Genomic DNA, 23420 nt, shown 5'->3' with positions numbered 1-23420 from the left:
TTTAATGAATAAATAGTGACATATAAATAAACAAGAAAGGCAGTTTGGAAGAATAAAAGAATATGTTTTCTATTTTGGTGGAAAAATGTGCTGAGACACATTTCTAGGAAGGAGGAATCTATTTCAAAATGTTCCTGTTAAATTTTGTTAAAGGTAACATTTCCAAAGATAAAAAGTTGTTTTCTTGGGGTTCCCCCAATCGAATTGTGCATATCAAGATTTTGGGGAGTGTTGAATTTTGGGAGACTTCCTCAGATTCCAAGATTGCAGAGTTACCCATGTCATCAAAGGTGCTGTTTTCAACAACCTCAGGTTTAAATGCCCCCAGGACATAAATAGTAATGCATGTAGGGGGAGTGCAAGTTAACTCTTTATCTTCTTTATATTTCACATTGAACACATTCTAAGAGATTTTTTTCTAAGAGTTCTAACAGTATTTTCTAAAATTGAAGCTTACATCTTGCTTACTCCTGCTGATTTTTATATTATACCAAATTTAATAACTTTATTTAAAGATAAATTGCTTTGAAGCTGTTTAAAGGTTACCAAACATGCTGTTAAAGATCTGGGAAGAGTCACTACTTTCCTTTTTGGCATAATTTAGGCCAGGTTAGCCACTCCCAACCTGGCCTAATTTTACTCCCAGGGTATCTTCATATAGCTATAGTATTAAAAGTTTAGTTCCTTTTGCAGCTACCATTCTAAAAGTCTCTTTCCATTTGAATATACCAGTTCCCTCATCCTCCCAAGTAATTTTTCTTTTCAGCTACTAAATTCATTCTCAGTAGCATTATAGAAAATTATGAAGTTTATGAAAATTACTGATTTTTTTTAAAACCTAGATTGTGGTCCCCAAAATGAATGATTCTGCCATACATTAGGCCATTGGAACATAACAATCCTGTATCACCTACTCTGAACGGCAGGTCTTTGGATTAAAAGAAATGTTGTTTACTAAATATTCAGCAGGATATAGTCAATATGCAATAGGACACAAACTTAAATTTGAAATCTTTCATATGGATGCTTCCTTTTCACTTACTGTAAACACCTCTAGATGAAGACTGAGTTCCCAAATCATGCTAAGCAATAATATTTATGGGTTTCAATGTAATATGTTTTGCACACTCAGCAAATTATGGTTTATTAAATAAACTTTGTTAAGACAAATCTTGATATAATAAAGTTATAAACCAGATATAAATATCATAAATTAAAAATCTGATATAAAATTAAGGGGAAGAACCTTTTGGTTTTAAATGCAGGTTAAATGTTATTGGAACGTATATGTTCTGTTTATTTTTTATGCATAATTTTTCAGAACCTAGATTCACATAACAGGCTAAATCATAACATGGCTTTAGTTTTTTCTTAGTATATTGGTTTAATCCAGTCCCTCTCAGTTGAATAAAATTTACTGAAGTAAAGATAAATATAGTAAGATAAACACCCTTACAACAAAAGTGTGTATAGTCCAGGCTATGGTTTTTCCAGTTGCAATGTATGGCTATAAAACTTGGACCATAAGAAAGGCTGAGCGCCAAAGATTCAGGATTCATAAGCACCAAAGAATTGAGGCCTTTGAACTATGGTGCTGGAGAAGACTCCTGCAAGTCCCTTGGACTGCAAGGCTATCAAAACACTCAGTCCTAGAGGAGATCAACCCTGACTGCTTCTTAGAAGGCCAAATCCTGAAGATGAAACTCAAATACTTTGGCCACCTAATGAGAAGGAAGGACTCACTGGAAAAGAGGCTAATACTGGGAAATATTGAGTGCAAAAGAAGACGGGGACGACAGAGAATGAACTGGCTGGATGGAGTCACCGAAGCAGTAGGCATGAGCTTAAGTGGACTCCAGAGGATGGTAGAGGAAAGGAAGGACTGGAGGAACATTGTCCATGGGGTCATGATGGGTCAGACACGACTTCACAACGAACAACAACATACATCTATATATTTGGTTTTCAGCTTTTCATTCAGAATCTCAAGGCAGTTGTACATACAGTATCCTCATATTTATATTCCACAATAACAACCCTGTGAGGTATGTTTGGCTGAAAGAGAATGGTTGGTTCAAAGTGAGCTTCCATATTGAGGGTAGACTTGAACTTGAGTCTCTACTCCTAGCACCTTAAGCCCCAATCTGGGGAATATACATATGTAAGCATTTCATAATTTCTGTTGAAATGCATATGATTTTTAAGAAGCCACATTACATTTTAATGTTTTGTGCTGTACTAGTTATTTTTTCAAGCTGTCTTTTTTTTTTGAGCTTTTAAAAATAGAGTTGAATAAATAGATTTGTCTGGAAACATGGATTGGGTTGTTGTAACTGGCTTCTGGTACTCTACAGTTGCAAGAAAAAGTATGTGAACCTTTTGGGATTACGTGGAGTTTTGCATGAATTGGTCATAAAATGTGCTCTGAACTTCATCTAAGTCACAACAATAGAAAACCACAGTCTGCTGAACATAATATTACACAAACATTAGATGTTGCCATGGTTTAATTGAACATAACATGTAAACATTCACAGTGCAGGGAGGAAAAAATATGTGAACTGTTGGACTTAATAACTGGTTGACCCTCCTTTGGCAGCAATAACCTCAACCAAACGTTTCCTGTAGTTGCAGATCAGACCTACACAACAATCTGGAGTAATTTTGGATCGCTCCTCTTCACAAAACTGTTTCAGTGTAGCAATATTCTTGGGATGTCTGGTGTGAATTGCTCTCTTAAGGTCATGCCACAGCATTTCAATCGGGTTTAGGTCAGGACTCTGACTGGGCCACTCCAGAAGGTGTATTCTGTGCTGTTGAAGCCATTTTTTGTTGAATTACTTGTATGCTTTGGGTCATTGTCCTGTTGCATCACCCATCCTCTGTGGAGCTTCAGTTGGCAGACAGATGGTCATATGTTTTCCTGCAAAATGTCTTAATAAACCCTGGAATTCATTGTCCCATCAATGACAACAATCCGTCCAGGCCCTGAGGCAGCAAAGCAGCCCCAAACCATGATGTTCCCTCTGCCATGTTTTACAGTGGGGATGAGGTTGATGTTGGTGTGCTGTGCCTTTTTTTCTCCACACATAGCGTTGTGTGTTTTTCCCAAACAACTCCATTTTGGTTTCATCTGTCCACAGTATATTTTGCCAGTAGTGCTGTGGAACATCCAGGTGCTCTTTTGAAAACTTCAAATGTGCTGCAATATTTTTTGGGGACAGCAATGGCTTCCTCCGTGGTGTCCTTCCATGTACTCCATTCTTGTTTAATGTTTTCTTTATTGTAGTTGTGTCAACAAAAGTGTTAGCATGTGCCAGAGATTTCTGTAGGTCTTTAGTTGACACTCTAGGATTCTTCTTTACCTCATGAAGCATTCTGCGTTGTGCTCTTGCAGTCATTTTTACAGGACGACCATGCCTAGGGAGAGTAGCAACAGTGCTAAACTTTCTCCATTTGTAGACAGTCTGTCTTACCATGGACACATGAACATCAAGGCTTTTGGAAATACTTTTGTAACCCTTTCCAGCTTCATGCAAGTCAACAATTCTTGATCGTAGGTCTTCTGAGAGCTCTTTTCTGCGAGGCATGGTTCACATCAGACAGAGCTTCTTGAAACCAGTAAACCCACAACAGGTGTGTGTTTTTGAAGGGCAGAACAGCTGTCAGCAACACATCCAATATCATCACACTGATTGGAGTCAAGGTTGGCTCACTCCTGGCTCCAATTAGCTCTTGGAGAAAACATTAGGCTAGGGGCTCACATACTTTTTCCTCCATGCACTGTGAATGTTTACATGTTATGTTCAATTAAACCATGGCAACATCTAATGTTTGTGTAGTATTATTTTCAGCAGACTGTGCTTTTCTATTGTTGTGACTTAGATGAAATTCAGAGCACATTTTATGACCAATTCATGCAAAACTCCACATAATCCCAAGGGGTTCACATACTTTTTCTTACAACTGTATGTTTTCCTAACTTACATGAATTACAAAAAGAAGGGTACAAGAAGGGACAATAAGCAATAGGTGAAAAGCACGTGGGCAACAAAAATACCTAAGCACATAGGAATATGTATTTTTTAGTAGGCTAATATTTTTGCTTCACAGCTAGACCACAGATTTAGCAGGAGTTTGACTGAAACATTCTTTGATCTTGTAGGTTTTCCTGAATTCCTCAGTACTTGCTCCATCTCTGACTGAAGAATTCTCTAGTGCTTAGACTAGAAGCTGTTTGGCCCTAGGTCCATTTAAACCTGCATTTTACAGGGCATTGTGAAAGAAAAGAGTAGATAGCAATGTACAAAGAACAAGAAATGAGACCTGTATGAACCTATTTATTGTAGTACAAAATGTTCTATTGAAGATTTCAGCATTTTTGCTTCCTTCTTGTTTGCTCCCTAGTTTTCTGATAGCTCTCCACAATTGCCAGTGAAAATTTTCCAGAGGAATTTTGCAGGATTAGCCAGGATTGGGTATTGTGATGTCCAATTGGCCTCGAGACAGTTAATTTGAAGCCATGCCTCTGTGCTCCTTGCTTCTGGTTCCCAATTTCAACTCTGTCTGGCTAAAGAAAGAAAAGTTGCTTTTGGTTCCTGATTCTTCCAAAAACAATCCAGTGCCATCCTGCAAATTCCTTCTCCCTGCCTTCTTCCCCTTGCCTCCATCTGATACCTGGATGCCTCCCCTTGGTGTGGCTCGCTCCCGGCCACCGGTAAGGGATTTAAAAGTTGCTTCTTGGGGCTTTAGAGGCAGGATGCCATTACAGTGGCCATTTTGGGGCCTCAATTCCTGCAGGCCGTATGGGCTGGGACAGAGGCTACTATGAAGCCTCGTTTTCATCCCTGCCTTCCTGGGTGGCCATCCTTTCTACAGCAGCGGCAGTGGCAAGGCCCTGCAGGCCCAGATCGACGCCAGGAGGCCTGGAGCTGCACGGCTTGCAAAAGGGGCAGGAAAGGTCTACCTGAGGCTGATTTTGTCCCGTGGAGGCCGTCATACCACAGCATTTCAATTGGGTTTAGATCAGGACTCTGACTGGGCCACTCCAGAAGGTGTATTCTGTGCTGTTGAAGCCATTTTTGTTGAATTAGTTGTGTGCTCCGGGTCATTGTCCTGTTGCATCACCCATCCTCTGTGGAGCTTCAGTTGGCAGACAGATGGTCGTATGTTTTCCTGCAAAATGTCTTGATAAACCCTGGAATTCATTGTCCCATCAATGACAACAATCCGTCCAGGCCCTGAGGCAGCAAAGGGGGAGATGTGTACTCATCAAGATTCACTAAGGTCCTAGCTGCAGTGGCGGCTTACCTCTGTGAGCGCTCTGTCAGGGTCCAATGCTATCTCGATGACATCTTAGTCCAAGCAGCATTGTTTGAGCAGGCAAGGGAGGATCTTTCGTTGGTGGTATTCACACTACAGCAGTTAGGTTTTTCGGTTAACCTAGATAAGAGTTCCCTCGTTCCCGCCACCAGGATTCCTCACATGGGGACCATCATAAACTCTAAGCTGGGGAAGGTGATCTTGTCCCACAACTGTAAAGTTAGTTTGTTAGCCTTAATTAGACAAGTTAGAAGTCAACGTTTTGTTCCTGTAGTAGTGCTCTCCAGCTTGCTGGGGAAATTCATTTCTTACATAGATGTGGTGCCTTGGGCTCGTCTACATGCCAGGTTGCTCCAGTGGTGTCTCCTGCCGCATCAGAGGTCAAACTCCAGCAATTCCAAGGAAAAGATTCCTGTGACACCACAGGTGCAGCTGTCATTGAGGTGGTGGCTCTCCCCAGCGCTACACAAGGGCTGCAGGTTCAAGGAGCCGGAGCACCTCATCCTGACAACAGACGCCAGCTTGTATGGGTGGGAAGCTCTCTTGGAGTCCCAGATGGCGCAGGGGCGTTGGATCTGGTTGGACCTCCAACACAATATAAATTGGCTGGAACTGCGAGCGATTCACTTGGCATTGCGGCACTTCAAGGACCATGTACGGGATCAAGATGTCTTGGTGCTGACTGACAACATGGCGGTGAAGACCCACATCAACCGACAGGGCGGCACACACTCCAGGGCTCTTCAAACCGAGGCAATGGCACTCGGCGCCTGGGCAGAGGGGCATCTTCGATCACTCAGGGCAGAGCACATCACAGGAGAGAACGACCATCAAGCCGACTGGCTCAGTTGGGCCATGGTTGACCACGGGGAGTGGAGCCTTTCTCCGAAACTGTTCCAGGCCATCTGCTCCAGGTTCAGCCATCTGGAGGTGGACCTGTTTGTCACACCGCAGAACGCTCAGGTGGATCGGTTCTTCTCTCAGTTCCCGGCTCGGGGGACGGAGGAAGTCTACGCGCTTTGGATTCCGTGGCCAGAGGGCCTGTTCTACTCCTTCCCTCCCCTTCCCCTTCTCCCTGGGGTAGTTCAGAAAGTGATATCAGAAAAGGCGGAGCTCATCTTAGTGGCACCCTACTGCCGCGCCAGGCATGGGTTGCGGACCTAATGTGCCTGTCAATATCACACCTGTGGAGGATCCCAGGGAGGGATGTGGACTTCAGACAGGGTAACCTGGTGCATCTCGAGCCACACTGGCTGCAACTAGCCATGTGGATATTGAGCGGGAGCGCCTAAGGGCCGCCCAGCTTTCACAGAGGGTGATCTCCACAATTGAGGCTTCACACAAGGGTTCCACCACTAGGATTTATGATTCCACCTGGCGGGTCTTTGCAGAGCGGTGCCGGGTCTCTGGAGCGAATCCGCATGAGGCTTTGGTACCGTACGTCTTGGAGTTCCTCCAAGATGGATTGGATAGGGGGCATCCTCAGGAGACAGGTGGCGGCCTCTCCACGATTATTCGGGGAGAGGGGCTCCTTCCACTTGGCACCCTCAGGAGAGAGGTGGCGGCCTCTCCACGATTATTTGGGGAGAGGAGCTCCTTCCACTTTCCCAAGTCCCGTTAATTAAGAGGTTTTTGAAGGGTGTGAGGAATCTTCATCCCCTGGTTGTCCACAGGTTTCCGACATGGAGCCTCACTACGGTTCTCCAAGCAATGACAGGAGCACCATTCGAACCTCTGAGGAAAGGTTCTGAAGTTCGTAACCCTTAAGGTAGTGTTGGAGTTCCTCCGAGATGGATTGGATGGAGGGGCATCCTCAGGAAACAGGGGGTGGCCCTCTCCACGATTATTCAGGGAGAGGGGCTCCTTCTACTTTCCCAGGTCCCGTTAATTAAGACGTTTGTGAAGGGTGCGGGGAATCTCCGTCCCCCAGTTGTCCACAGGTTTCCAACATGGAGCCTCACTACAGTTCTCCAAACAATGACAGGAATACCATTCAAACCTCTGAGGACGGTTGACCTGAAGTTTGTAACCCTTAAGGTAGTGTTCCCTTTGGCGGTCACCTCAGCCTGTCGCATCTCTGAACTGGAGACATTGTCCTCCAGGTCAGATCTTTGTACATTCCACAATAATCTGGTTATCCTGCAACTGGATCTGACCTTTATTCCCAAGGTTAATTCCCTTTTCCACAGATCACAGGAGGTGGTATTACCGGATTTTTGTCTAGACCTGTCTCATGATAGGGAGCACCTTTGGTACAGGCTGGATGTCAGGCGTGACTTGCGCATTTACCTGAGGTGCAGGGTGGACCTCAGGAAGTCTGAGGCACTCTTTCTTTCCTTTTATCCGTCTTTCCTGGAGAAGAGGGTGTTCTCCTTGGCTATGGGCGGTGGATCAAACTGGCCATCGCATTGGCCTATGAGGTTCAGCACCTTCCGGTGCCCCAGGGCATCAGCACACTCCACCAGGAGTGTGACTACCTCAGCAGCCTGGGCCACACAGGTGCCTATTGTGGAGATTTGCAGGGCGGCTATGTGGGCGTCCCCATCTCCTTTATCAGGCATTACAGGTTAGACGCGTTTGCATCGGCTGATGTGGCATTTGGTCATAGGGTGTTACAACAGGTGGTAGCACATGAGGAGCCCAGGACCAATATTGCCCCCCCTGAGGGACGTCAACTTGGGTATGTCCCAATCCTGGCTAATTCTGCAAAATTCCTCTGGAAAATGACAGTTGGTCTTCCCTGAACTTTTGTTTTAGGAGGTTTTGCAGGATTAGCCAGGTTCCCGCCTTAGTGTTGGTCCAGGGGTTGGGGGAGTTCAGGGGGTAGGGTGTGTTCCCTTATGACTTTTTTCAGGTGTTTTGCAGTGGTCTTGACTCGTTGAAACTGGGAACCAGAAGCAAGGAGCACAGAGGTGTGGCTTCAAATTAACTCTGTCTCGAGGCCAATTGGATATCACAATACCCAATCCTTACTCTTCTTGTACTTCTGCAAAGCTTGAGGTTTCTCCTCAAGGAACTAATATTTCTCTTTTGTGCATAGTGATGCCATTTTGACTGACTCTGAGCATCAAATAGAAAAGAATAACTCGGGATCCTGCCAGTGGGATAAAGCCCATCTCTTGGCTGTATGGATGATTAGTTGAATAATACCTGACAGCCACGTGTTTTATTTTCATTTTTTGTACTATAGTGTGTATTTTATGTATTTTATTGTAAGCCTCCTAGAATCTCATAAAAGTGAGATCGGTAGCTATATAAATTGAATGAATATAAATTGAATTAAATAAGAGCAGCAGCAACGAAAATAATTTCCTTCAGTTCGTATGCATTACTTTAGTACTGGGATTTTGGCATCCCTTTGAAAAATTAGCAGAACATTTTGGGAGAAGAAAAGAAAAAAAATTCTTAAACAAATTTATGGAATTTATGGAATGTTGTGCCCTCTATGGTTACTGAGGTAAATCGGGGCTTTGCGTTACAGTTGCTTAATGAGAAGTTTAGGCAATCCTATGACTAAGGGAAAAAACAAGAGTTGGTATAGGCCAAATGAGAGGTGCCTTTCATAGGTAGGAGCTACCAGCTTAGAGTTACAGGAGTAGGGATGGCAGCAAGTCAGCAGCTGCAAATTAGAACTTTCTGCGGCTCATTGTTTTTCTTTAATGGTTATCTGGATTTTTGCTGCTCAGTTGTGGTCATCTAAGTCTTGGTTGTCCTCCAGAAACCCTAAGAATAGGTGACCTGGCATATTCTGCCCTGATAAGGAACAGTTCTCAGTGTGGTAAGATAAACAGTGCAGGGGTGCCTCACAGGGGGGGAGGGGCTGGGACGCCTGGTGCAAACCATTCATGTGTGTCTCCCTGTTCAGGGGCTGAATATCCTGCTTAGATTTTGATAGTAGGATTTTCAGCTCCTGAGTTATCTCTGAGTGGAGAGATAATGATGCATGGTCTCTATGGACCACCCAGGGTGTCTTCCATCTCCTGGAGACACTCCATGCTCCTTACTTGGGGCTCTGTCCACTTAATGATCCACAAGACCACTTAATTCAACCCACCTCAGAAATTTGTTTTTTTTTGGGGGGGGGGGGAGGAATAGGAGGAAGAAAGTGTGTTGGATATGTTATTTTAAAAATAATAAAGACGGAATACAAATTAATTTAGCATCTCACATGTCTATTAATTAAAATCAATTATAAAATTATGGGAGGTTCCCGTACAAGAGGCTCTGGGAAACACACTGGTCACAGATCTGTGATCAAAGGTCACCTGGTCTGACTGGTTTGAGGCAATGTTCTGTGCTAACTACAGAGATCCAGATTATTTCTTGCATATTGTTATATTGCTGAATATATAATACCACTGCTGGTGCTACACCTCCATTGGTTTTCATATTGTAGCATTTAGAATCATGTAATTATTGACATTTTTTGAACTAATAAAAGTAATAATTGAATAATGAAAAAAAAGAGTAAGTCAAATCTTAAAATGAAAGAATTTGCTTGTTAGTCAAGAATATCTCTGCATGTGTAAGGGGGAAGATCTTAAAAAAATATCAAGAGTATCTGTAACAACACAAAAGGAAATCTGAGGAGGTTCTGGCAAATGTCCTTTTATTCATATGACCAACATTGTGTCTCTATGTGTTGAAAGATTACAGAGAGGTCTGGAGACACGGAAGCTCATTTAGAAATATTATGCTTTTTCAGATAGGGATGGTGAGTAGAAGGAGACACAAAGGAGGGTTTGATTCATTATGGAGCAGTCTATGAGCAGGTCAAATAATATGTTTCCTGAGAGACATCCACTAGTAGAAAATCTCTGTGTCCTGAGGATTCTGTGCAACAGAGATCTTTAAAACAAAGAACTTGCAATGTAGTTTGCAGCCAAAAGATCAAATTACTTGGAATTACTTCACTAGTATTGAGTATTCGGTTTGCTTCTGCAGTTTAGCCCTTGGAAAAATGCCAGGTAGACTTCAATAATCACTAGCGATTTGCTAATCTCTTAATGCAAGGCATTGTCAGATGCTTAGTACCTCTGATTTCATCACTTTCAGGGTCTTGTCAACACAGTTCTCCACCAGGAAGCAATCGACTTTCCAAGTACACATAAAATGTCATCACGGAAGGATAAAAGATACAGGGATCAGACTTCTTTTCAACTCTTGGCTCTATTAGCATTCCAAGCTTTGAAGGAGAGTTCACAATTCATATTTGTATTGACTTGTTTCCTTGAACCAAACAAAACCAAATGGAAACCTCCAAAGGCGGCTTTTAAAGGCTGTGCTCGGAAGGGTAGGAAGCAACTTGACTCATCTCCATATAGTTAACTTTTAGGATAGGGCTTCTTACCAGCAGGATTGTCTGTTGTAGATATGCACGTCATAGAAGGGAAGTGTCAAATTGTTTAATCGCACAAGACTAAAAACTCTGGCACTGAGGTAATTTATGGAAATCAAAGCCAAAGGTAGAGCTTTTGCACAATGGTGCCTTGCTGCAACAAATATTCCACATGTTTCCATGAAAACTGGCTGTACACTCATTACCAAAAAGCAACTGCTTGTGTAGTTTGATCCGTGGCATTCAGTTCTGAACAGGAGAACTTCTAAAAATAGCCTTGTGCTAATCATTCACCCCAGTGGTTTGTCACGTTCAGTTCTGAAAAGAAATGAGTCATAGCAAACTCTGTAGAATTTTAAAATGTATGTCATTCTGTGTGACTTTTTCCTTTTATTACCTTTAGCTCCCACCTTACAAGCTGTTCCTTAGGCTCAGCCTCTTTGGCACTCTGGAAGTCTTAACAGGGAAAGGGACATAAAGCTGAATGAAAAAGCAAGCATGCAATTTGCATGCAGAAAGTCCCAGGTTCAGCCTTCCAGCAGATTGGGTATAAATTATGCAGATTAAATTAAAGCCGCTAGTGCCCCTCCCCCCCTGAAAGCCTAGCATTTTGAATTACCATCTGTTTTTCTAGCACTGTTAAAAAAGGATTTCTCCATATCCATTTTGTGTGAGTTGTGAAATAGAAATGTCTGCCCTGCACAGTCTCTAGTTTACCACTGGAATAAACGTTAAGACGTTTAGATGAGGTTCAGTGGGGCTGATTTTGTTCTCATTTTTTTGCATGGAATCAGCTGCAAGAAACCAGAACAAAACTGGCATACTGGAACCATGCTATTCATTGGTTGCTGTGGACCCAGGAAAAAACCCCTCTGATTTCAATTGGGCATGCATTTCAGCAAGACTAAAAACTGAAGGGATGTTTTTCACTGAGTTCATGGCATGATTTCCATAAAAGCTTCACATTACTTCTCATGCCATGTCCTGAGGTGTTTTCAACAGATCTGTGTGCTGGTACTAGGATTTAGATTTACATCTGCTATCCATCATGTGTTGTTAATTCTCCCATGGTGGTACTAATGTGAGCAAGGACATGTTTTCAGGATGAGCATTGCAGTCATTCATGCAGCTGAGTCTTATACAGCCAAAAATCTTATAAGACTTTAAAGGCTAGCTAGCCTTTTATGGGCTAGATTCTTTTCACCAGATGCACGATGCAGGATTATCTTCATGAAATGGCAAGCTGAAGATAAATCTTGCATTAAAATGAGAAGCAGGGATAGTTTCCTTTCATACTTGGAGATTTTAAAGATTTAGTCACCTGGGCTGTTTATGAATTTGTAAGAAATATATGTTGAGGGCTTTGTAGCTTTGTTAATACTTATGTTTTCCAGCTTTAAAAAGGAGGAAAATATTTCCTTCTGTCTTTGCAATAACAACATCCTTTTTTTTCTGTTATATTAGCAGCCACTTGTGGTTCCCACTTCTATGTTCCTTAACACAGACCTCTCATTAGCAATAAATATTAATCCCTTCCCTTCTTCCCCCATGTACCCTTTTCTAGTTGGTGCTTGTTAGCTTTGCAAATGTGCCAATTATTTCCTTAAGGGACTTTGCGTGCATCTCACACAAATAACATAACAGTGCAAACCTCTCTTTATTTCTCCAAGTCTCCTGCTGCTTGTGGGGGTGGAAATTGCTATTATTTCAATGTACATCACACGTCTGTTTCTGAACTTGAGAGTGAATGACTCATCACATTAAGAGTACCGTTCTCTACATTCAACTTCTTGGATTCAAAAAATGTAAAATAATGAACAAGTTATAATTTGAGTTATTTTGTTACCAAATTGTGAAGTGTTTTGTGTGTATTTGTATGTATCTTTCACACACAACCAGAGGTGGGTTCCTACTAGTTTGGCCCGATTCGACGGAGTAGGTAGTAACGGCCAGCCACACCCCCGAACCGGTTCCATCGGCACTGCCATAGGCACTGCCATCTTGTTTTTTGGTTCTGCGCATGCGCAGAAGCAATATTTTTACTACTGCACATAGTGCATATCCCTGAGCAAACGGGAAGTAACAGAAGCTGGAACCCACCTCTGCACAAATATAGACATCTTTCCCTATACTGTATTCTTCCTAGTCCAATTTCACTGTATTGTCATATCTTTCTATTCTATCCCTCTGCATTTGTTTACTGGTACTGATATGACTTCATTGTCATTCAGTATAGAGAATACACTCCTTGTGTCTAAATATTTCATCTGCCTTTTATGGTTTTTTTTTTATTTCTGTTCTGTCAAAGTTTCCTTTGGGGTCACAGTCTCCATGGCAGCCATTTTGAGAGAATAGATGTTCTCAGAATTGCAAGATAGAAATATGTATAACAAGCTGAAAATCCCAATTCCCTTTACTTATTGAAATGAATCCATCCTATGGAACTGTCAGTACCCCTTCCTCAAATGACAGTTGGGGGAGGGGCATCTCCATTCAACTGAAGACTACCCAGCCTTCCATCCACACAAATCCCCTTCCATCTTAATGCAAGAAGTGTTGGTAGGTAAAATATGCTTTTCTGAGCATCTTAAAAGAAGACCTAGAGACACATGAAATAATGCTGTACAGGTAGTCCTTGACTTACTAGCACAATTGATCCTGGAATTATGATCATGTCATGCCCATCATTAAGTGGATCACCCTCTAGCCGCACTCAATTTTATGAGTTTTTTTGCAATGGTCACTAAGCGAATGCAATGGCTGTAAAGTGAATGCCACAGTGTTGTAAAATACACCCATGGTCTGTGGTGGGTGTTTTTTTCTGGAAACCAGAAGCAAATGTTGGTTTATGGTAAAAAAGGACGTGGCCGCTAGATGGTGCAAACAGCCATAAATGCAAACTGGTTGCTGGGCACTCCAAATGGCATAATGTAAATGCAAGGTGGGAGGATAGCCATCACAACTTTGAATTAAAATTGTAAGTAGCTCTGTGTGTTGCCTCATATCTTCAATTAGTCCCTAAGCATCCAATTGTAAGTCAAGAGTTACTTGTACACAATTGCCAGTTCCATGTATGAAGAGGTTTATCAATGTCATTATTCATTTCAACTTGCCTCTGTAGAATGCACAGCACATGATGCCACAGATAGCTTTAATGTTCATACCCCAAAGAAATGCTGACGTTAAATATTTTTAGAGTTAATTTTACATTCTGATGTATCACACAGCAAAACCCTTTATTAACAGTCTCTTGCTGTTTATCATCTTCCTTCATAGAATTATCTCCTGGTTGTCAATTATGAATTCTACTTTGCACCACTTCATTGAAATACCTATTACAGCACCTTTTCCATTGTAACTCATAATCATTTCTTGTTGCATACTTAAAAGCTGGGCTGTTGAAATTTGGAGCATTTGATATTTTTCTCTTAATTTAATCAGTTCTATATCAACTGATGTCTTTTTTAATTGGGGTGAAAAGTAGTATCTATGCATTTTTGCAATTCTTGTTTTAAAAATACATCTTATAAGATTTTCTATTTAAGTGTTCACATTTTTCTGTTGTTTTTTGCTGGGTATTAAACTCACAATAACACATTATTTAGTGCATGAAAGATAAATGTGCATATAAGGAAAGGAAAAATTTGTAGAGCTTAGGGAACTATTTATAAATATTGTTTTGCTTTACATTATAATTTGCAATGAATAATATATTATTCCGTCCCAGCTGGCTGGTTCAAACAACGTACCAGGAAATTTCAGAAAGGTAATCTATGGAATTTCAGTTTTTGCTGAATGCGGGAAAATCTAGAGTGCACTGTAAGTGTTTGGTTTTTCCTGCTGTTTGGGATCTAGCTTGCAGATACAAATGTTTGCAATTTCTATTTAGTGAGCCCATATTTTTAAACAGGATGTTCAGTTTTTTGACAGTTTGGCACAATTTGTTGATGATAAGAAGAGAAGTCACTTTAAGTGAATCAGTTATTTACTGAAACAGAATTGCGGAATAAGAGAGTTGGCAGGGACTTAGGAGGTCTTCTAGTCCAACCCCCTGCTCAGTTAGGAAACCCTATACCATTTCAGACAAATGGTTATTCAGTCTCTTCTTAAAAACCTCCAGTGTTAGAGTACACACAATTTTTAGAGCAAGACATTCCACCGATTAATTGTTCAAACTGTCAGGAAATTTCTCCTTAGTTCTAACTTGCTTCTCTCCAGAGAAGAACAACAGGCTCTTCTTTTTAATAACTGAACTAATTATTTTCCAGACAATTTCTGAGGCACTTTGCACTAATAATGCTATGTGTGCTGTCTAGATAGAGTGTACCGAAACTCTCTATAGCTCCAATATGGTCAACTCTGATTGAAGCAACAAGTTTTCTCATCCTGGTTTTAATGATTAAAATTGTGTTGCCAATTTTTTCCTCTTAGATATCATTCATATTTTCTAGATGCATAAAAAAAATCCAGTAGGGTCATTGGATGGCATGTTTCATTTCATTCACCCTGCTCAACAATACATCCCTATAGCTCATAATAATTACAAATAGTTTTCTATTTATACACTTTTCTTTTATCATCTGTCCTTGTTTTTCTGAGACCATGACAAAAGAACTTTTTTCTGCTTTCAATAACATACTGACCAAGTATTTGGAGATGTTAGAATTATCTAAGAGACAAGAGTTGCAGTACGACAATACAGATATTGTCAATTTACAATGATTTGTTTAGTGATCATTCAAAATTAGAATAGCAGTGAAAAAAGTAACTTACAACCATCATAGCATCCTCACGATTATGCAATCAAAATTTAGGCCCTTGGAAACCAGCATGTATTTACAATGATTGTAGCATCCTGGGGCCATATGATCTCCATTGCAACGTTTCCAACTGGCTTCCAACAAGCAAAGTCAATGAGAAAACTAGAATTGTTTAACCAGTGCTTCCCTTAGCAACCATGACAAAAGATGTCATAAAATGAAACTGCCCCACTCAATCATGGTTGTAAGTCAAGGACTACCTGTAACCCTTATGCATCTAAATCACCAGATAGTGATACTTATAGACATTCTCATGACTCCCTCCAGTCCAATGCGATGCAATTTAGTCTTCGGATTATTTTCCAGGATGGCTTTATGTTGCCACTCATTCTTGACATGCTATATCTGCTTGACAGTGCCTTTGATATGTCCAATTCTATGTGAATAATTACTATATTTGTAATGACTTGATAGTGAATAATGATGTGTCACTCTCTCCCTGACCCACCTCTACTCAATAACCCTGGCATTCACATTTTCTTTGTCATTTTTTTCCTTAGGGAAAGGAGATGTTTATTAATAAAACCCAGAGAGATTACAGCTAGAAAAATGGTCAATATAACTATGTTGTACTCTCAGTCTAAATCGTAGTATTAATGACAGATTCACAATTTATTTCTGGAAAATTTCAACTGTCTTCCAGAGGTTGTTTAATTTTCTTTTGAAAAAATGAAAGCATAATGTTCTTTTTATAACAACATTTCATTCAAAATTAACTAATAGAAATAATGCCATTGCTCTGCCTCTAAAACAGGTCGAATTTGGACACTCGGTCCAGAAAAGGTTAGCTATCACTGCTCTAGAGCCATCTTCCTGCAGTGGCTAATTCAATATAAATGGACATTACATGACTAGAGAGAGAAAAGAGCTAATCTCATCTATTAGTTAGAGTAAGATGTTGAAGTAGGAATGAGAAGATCCCACCCATAGTCATGAAAGCTGCTGATTAAATGATCAGTCTCTCAAGACTAATCTTAGCCTTATCTCACAGTTGTTAGAGAGAAAACGGAGCTTAGAGACTGGAGAAATGGTAGTATATAAATCTAACTTTAAAAAAAAAACATGTTCCCAAACTCATTTCTAAGGGCTTCTGCCCAATATATTTTCCAAAGAATCATTTCCACAAATGAAAGGTGGAAGGGACTGAAATCTAATGAGACAACCGAAAAGGAGAAAAAAGGCCTTTCAATAATTATAGTGATCTTGAAAAATCTATTTGAACTTTAACATTCATAAATGAAATAGCAAATATATCAACATATGATGGTACGTGGTATAATATCTAAATATATGATATTTATAGCATTTCTACTCTATTTACCGTCTTCATTTTGAAGTTTAATATGGCTAAAAAAATCCAGAAACTTCTGTTAAGAGGATGGAACAATAAACATATTTGAGGGGGGAGGGCATTGTAGTGGTTGGGTAGCAGAAGGGAGGAGGAAAGAAATCCAATATTTCATTTTTTCATACAACAATCTTTACTTGTTTTTGCTGGTTTGTAGTTCTAAATTTTGCATACCCACTTTTATGGTGATAAACCGTGTTGACTAAATGACATTTTTTTTATTTTTAATTAAAATATTTATATCCCTCTTTCCATAAAAATAGCTTTATGATATAAATCACATTAATTTCAGACACTGCTGTCACAGAAATCATAAACACTATGCAAACATTAGAAGTAATTTTCAATGAGTGAAATTTCTTTCTCATTTTAGCTGGTAGATATAACAGATTGCCAATTTTTCTCAAGTATAGTTCTTTTGTCCCCTGTGAAATTCTGTAATTGAAATTTGAAGGGTTGATAGTTGAGCCTTCTCCATGCAGAACATATACTATCTAGCCCGGTAAATTACATGCACTTTTGATTTTTTGATATTTGCTATTTTTGTTGCATTTGCAGTGAAGTTCTCGCACCTTTGCTCAGTTTCAGTCAGAGGATGAAATACAGGTAGTCCTTGACTTACGACCACAATTGAGCCCAACATTTCTGTTAAGTGAGACTTTTATTAAGTGAGTTTTACTCCATTTTAACACTTTTCTTGCCAAAGTGCTTAAGTGAATCACTGCTATTGTTAAGTCAGAAACACAATCGTTAAATGAATCTACCCCATTGACTTTGCTTGTCTGAAGGTCTCAAAAAGTGATCACATGACTTTGCAGGGCACTACAAAAGTCATAAATATGAATCAGTTGCCAAGCACCAGAATTTTGATCACATGACCATGACGATGTTGCAACAATCATGTGAAAAACAGTCATAAGTCATTTTTTTTCAGTGCCATAACTTTGAATGGTCACTAAGCAAACTGTTGTAAGTCGAGGACTGCCTGTAAAATATGCTCTTTTTTCATTCACATCAGCATCTTAAAACCAGCAAAAACGTGCTTAATTGTTGCACTCTGGCAATGATAACCAGTTAGCAGTGCCAGAGTGCAAGAGGAAAGTTAGCAATCTGCAAAATTCTCTGAAATAGCCTGCTACTGTTATATATCTACTGGCTAGGCTGCTCTTGAATTTAAGATTTGTCTGACAGTAACTAAAAACTCCAGACACCTGCATTATCATCAAGGAAGCTTTCTAATGGCATGGCACTTGACAAGATTGATGTTTTGCTCCCTATCCCTTTGCAAGTTAGGCTAGCCTTTGGCAGCCTTGACAGTTCAAAGTAGAAGGTTTTCTGGGTGATAAATTACTCGAGAGAGATAAAAAATGGTATTACAGTGACAAAGCTTATCTTAGGGAGAACAATAGCCTCACTACATTTTTAATGAGATTGTAAGGCTTGATGGCCTTCAGATGCATTGGATTAGAAGTTCTATCGTTACTTGCGTCGAGATACGATTATGACAATTGCACTCTGTTAAATAATGTAAAGTAGGCAGAGATATTGGGAATCAGGTATTCTTTAAATCTATATAAATAATTGCCGATACACATTCATTCATTTCTAAAATGTATGCCAACCTTCACCTCTCAAAGGGAACCCAAAGTAACAGCTTATGTTAAAATTATACAATTTTGAGAGCCAGTTTGGTCTAATGGTTAAAGCACTAGGCTGGAAAGTAGGAGACTGTGAGTTCAAGTCCCACCTTAGCCTTGAAACCTAGCAGAGTGACTTTGGGCCAGTTACTCTCTCTTTTAGTCCAGCCTACCTCACAGGGTTTTTGTTGTGGGGAAATTAGGAGAAAGAGGTTATGCTGGATATGTTCACTGCCTTGGGTCATTTGTAAAAATAATAAAGGTGGAAATAAATAAATAAATCCAAAGGCAGAATGTAATACAGCACCACCATTGTTACTATTTCCATCTTTGACTCTTCTAGCTTGGGAAAACTAAAAAAATGACCAAGAACCTGAGCATTCTGCAATTGGGGATGGAGAAACCACCAGCAATGGGACAATGATGTTAACCAAGACATGGTTACAGGAACTAGGCATGGCTAGTCTAGAGAAGATAAGGACCAGGAGAGACATGATAGCAGTGTTCCAATATTTGAGGGGCTGCCACAGAGAGGAGGAGGTCAAGCTATTTTCCAAAGTATCCAAAAGCCACAAAAGGAATAATTAATGGAAACTGAACAAGGAGAGATTCAACCTAGAAATAAGGAGGAACTTTCTGACAGTGAGAACAATCAACCATTGGAAAGCTTGCCTTCCGAAGCTGTGGGGGGCTTCATCATTTGAAACTTTCAAGAAAAGATTGGACTTCCATTTGTCAGAAATGAAGTAGGGTCTCCTGCTTGAGCATGGGGGGAGGTTGGACTAGATGATCTATAACAGTGATGGCTAACCTTTTTTGGCTCACATGCCAAAAACTGGGGGAGCGCAGGGGGGGGGTTGTGCATGGCATGCCACACCCATAATGCTATGTACGTGTGACCAGCGCTCCCCCCACTTTTGGCATGCTTTTTTTGCCCTCCCTAGGCTCCAGAGACTTTCTAGGAGCCTGGAGAGTGTGAAAACAGCCCCCTTCCCCCCAGAGGCCCTCCAGAGCTTCAGGAGCTTCCCTGAAGCCTTTGGAGCACAAAAAAACGGTCCTACGGGCAAACTGGAAGTTTGGCAATGAACTTCCGGTTTGCTTGTAGGAACTTTTTTTGCCCTCTGGAGCCTCCAGGGAAGCCGCCTGAAGGCTTCTGAAGGCTCCAGAGGGCAAAAAAAGGTCCTATGGACAAACTGGAAGTCCGTTCCCAAATGGCCTCAAAAGAAGGCCGAAGTCAGCCTGCAAGCTTGTGCATGCACACTGGAGCTGACAGGGCAATGCCTCACGTGCCCTAACAAACATAGATTCACCATCACGGACCTCTAAGGTCCAACTCTGTAAATCTCTTAAAGAGGGACAAAACTAAAAGAGATTGACATTAGGCATGTTTGGTGTCTTCAGTTTGAAAGTGGTTTTAAAGGAGAGAGGAGAACATTCAGGAATGCTCATTTTATTTCATGACAATTTTACATGCTGGTAATTGCTGTACTAGGAAAAGTACATCCTATGAAAGAGTTTTGCTACTAGAGGAACCATGGCCAAGGATAACAGTTGCAACAGCAATTTATACTATATTATTACTATTATTTTTCTTGAAATCAAGAAGATATAATTATTGTTTGTTTTTTCTTAAACATTGCATGCTGTGATAGAAATGGCAGCTGACTGCTGTGAGCTAAAACTGCATGAAATCCAGTTCATGTATGCATTTTTGAATACGATATTGAAACAAAAGCTTGATTTATTTCAACCCAAAGCAAGACCAGAAAGTGTCTTTCTATATCAAAGCAGACTTTATTACTTGAAAAGTTTTTTTTAAAGCTAAATGGGTGTCTGATCTGAAAGGCAGAATATTTCTCCTCTTAGTAACTGCAGATTGTCCCTATAAGGTTTCAAATGAGACCCCCTGCACGTACCCTGTTTTCCTGAAAATAAGACAGGAAATGGTGGGGACCGGCTGTTCATGTGGTTAAATATTTTAGGGGAGGGCTTATTTTAGTGCATGCGCTCAAAAGCCCAATTGGGCTTATTATCCAGGGATGTCTTTATTTTAGGGGAAACAGATATTAGAGGGCAGCAGTCTTTAGTGACTACTGATTGCAGTAATCCAAAGTTTCCTTTAAAAATAGCTTGTTGAATAAACCATAATCAGGTGGATTTACACATCATAGTAAGAAAGACTAGGGGTGATTTGATAATAGTCTTCCAATATTTGCGTGGGCTGTCATAGAGAAGAGGGGCACAAGCTATTCTCCAGGGCACCTGAGGGCAACAAGAAGTAATGAATGAAAATTATCAAAGAGTGATGTGACCTAGAACTAAGTCATAAATTTCCTGATATAACAATCAGTGGAAAGGCTTGCCTTCAGAAGTTGCGGGGACTCCATCCCTGGAGGTTTTTAAGAACAGCCATTTCTCCGGAGTGCTGGGTTTTCTGTTTGAGCAGGAGGTGCGATTAGGAGATCTCTAAGGTCCCTTCCAACTCTGTATTCATGAATCATAGTGCCTGAGCTCAACTGTAGTGTTAGGGCAAAGCCACACAAATCACACTATGGTTAGCCAATGTTTGACCCCAGCTATTGATTAATACCAGGAAATGATTATTTCAAAGAAAACTGCCCATAGTATGCTTTCATGATAATCTTGGCTTTAAAATGGAGTTTATTAAGTTAAAGAAATAAGGCAAAGTGATTGTCAAGCCAGCCTCCCTCAGCAACCAAGAAAGAAACCACTTAACTCCATTTCGCAGAATTAAGAGTACTTTTACTGGTTATGAAAAGATAGTAGCTAAGCAAAGCAAGATCTGAGGCAAAAGTGCGCGTACTCATATATATCAATATGTGACCCAACCCCCTTCCCCTGGTAACCCCATCCCACAGTCCACTCTGCATATCCCTCAGGTGTCATGTGAGTTCCATCTTCAAAAAACATCATCAGGTTGGTATGCAGGACAGTTGGCCTTGGCGGGCCCATCCACTATCTCCAACATGAACAGTAGATGGTGAGAACAAAACCCCCTTTTCACAATCTCTCCTGTACTTAAAACTTCCCTTCCCAAATACCATGCCTCCCCCTCCCCATTTCAATGGCAGCCGAAAGCAAGTAGTGAAACAGAGGCTGACAGTGATAGCATAGCAGAAGAGATTATATGGAGAAAAAAATGACATGTCTCCTAATCTTTTACAAAGCACATGTTGATATTAGATTTCTAATTGCTAATTCCAAGATGTATTCTTGGATTTTTACTTCCAAAATAGTGTTATTTAAAGAGATGGGCGGCGGCAGCAGCAACATAGATGACATTCTTTCCCACCTTTAAGTAATTATTTGCAAGTCAAGCATAAATCTCTCTGCTAATCAAAAATAGGAAAGATAATAACAATACTGGATCACTTCTTTGTGTATGAACCTACCAACCAAGCCAAGTGAGTGACTTTAAAGTACAGATTTAAATAGAATTATATTATCTTCTATTGATGTGTTATTAGTTCTTGTCTTTTTAATGGATGTTTGGGATTTTGTATTCCCTAGCAATCTTTTAAAACTATGGTAGATTACAAAGTTTGCTTTAATGGCTAAGAATTTAGAAGCATCTCAGAAGTATGTAAGGTTTCCTAAAGGTAATTAAAATGATTTAGCCTTCTTATGGCTGCTATAATATCTTACTAGGTTTTAGGAAAAACTGGAACACATTGTTCACAAAATATGCACAGTGGCAATATCAGAGACATGACATGTGTCTGCAAATCTTGTTTTAGCTTGTTCCAAACTCTTGTACATTTGCATTTTCTGAAATAATCAAAATCAGTCAAGCTGTTTAGAATTATAGTTCTGTGTTATAATCAAGGGATGACATTTGTTAGGAACAAGATGCTTTCAGAATTTTTTTTATCAGTGCAACAAGATAATTCATATGTGCTGTGATGCTCACCCTCTGGAACATATTCTCCTTGAAGTGAAACTGGTCCCAACGTTGCCAACCTTCTTAATGGCTCTCAAAACCAGAATGTGACATCAGGCTGGGGATCCCAAGGAAATATGGAACCTGTTAAATGGTTATCTAGTTGTATCTAGATACCTAGTTGGGGCGTACTTTTCTTTTTTTATTATTGTTTTTTTTTTAATGTACCTTTTCATTTTAAGTTGATTTTAATAGTGGAAGACTCAGATTTTATTTTTGTTTTAACTACGTACACTGCCCAGAGTCACATGCAAGTGAGATGAATGGTCATATACATTTAAACAAATAAATATAAAGTTTACCTGAGTCTTGTTTATATTAATTGGACATTCTCTCCATATTAGAATTAAACTAGCCAACTGTTCCTGTACTTGGCATGCTTTACAACTTTGTAATTTTTTCAACCTGTTTATATTTTAATCAATCAACATACTTTATAACAGCTCTGGTGTTTTTTTTATATCACTGAGTGATACACAAGAATTTAATTACCTTTGTTCTGAGAAAAATACAGCATCTCTTTCAACAGCTTTCCTTTATTTTTGCCAATATAGATGAGTCATAGTTAAAATGTCTACTAGCTGTACATTGATGTTCAACATAGGGCTTCATACCATGCTACTACATGAAACATTCCTTGAGTGACAGTTTGAAGATGCGTCCAAATTGCTGCTTATTTCAGTGCTGATGTAAAGAAACTTCTGTTCATGAAGAAGATTAGTAGTTTCTCAGGCTATCAAGGATCACCCACCAGATTTCTTTTGCATGTTCTTGGATTCCTACTGACGTGAATGCTGATATTCAGGAGTCTTCAATGAAAAATTTGCAAACTTCCCCCCTAAAACTCTCCTAGGCAATGACTTTAATTTTTCTCATGTAATAAAGTAGCAAGGCTGTTGTACTTAAGCCTAAGTTGGTCCACATTGAATGCATTCTTGCTGACATACAGTAGCATTATTATGCGGGTTTTGTTGTATGACTTAATATAATAGTA

At 40.1% G+C, this 23420-nt stretch overlaps 1 protein-coding gene across 1 annotated transcript in view; it reads left to right on the top strand.

Annotated features, from left to right (window-relative positions):
- CCDC85C (coiled-coil domain containing 85C) overlaps nucleotides 1-23420 on the top strand; it is a 178814-nt gene that overhangs the window by 129196 nt on the left and 26198 nt on the right.

Source organism: Thamnophis elegans, chromosome 1 (assembly GCF_009769535.1).
Source record: "Thamnophis elegans isolate rThaEle1 chromosome 1, rThaEle1.pri, whole genome shotgun sequence".
Lineage (NCBI taxonomy): Eukaryota > Metazoa > Chordata > Lepidosauria > Squamata > Colubridae > Thamnophis > Thamnophis elegans.
Note: the sequence above shows the minus strand (reverse complement) of the source record. Positions and strands in the feature narration are given on the sequence as shown.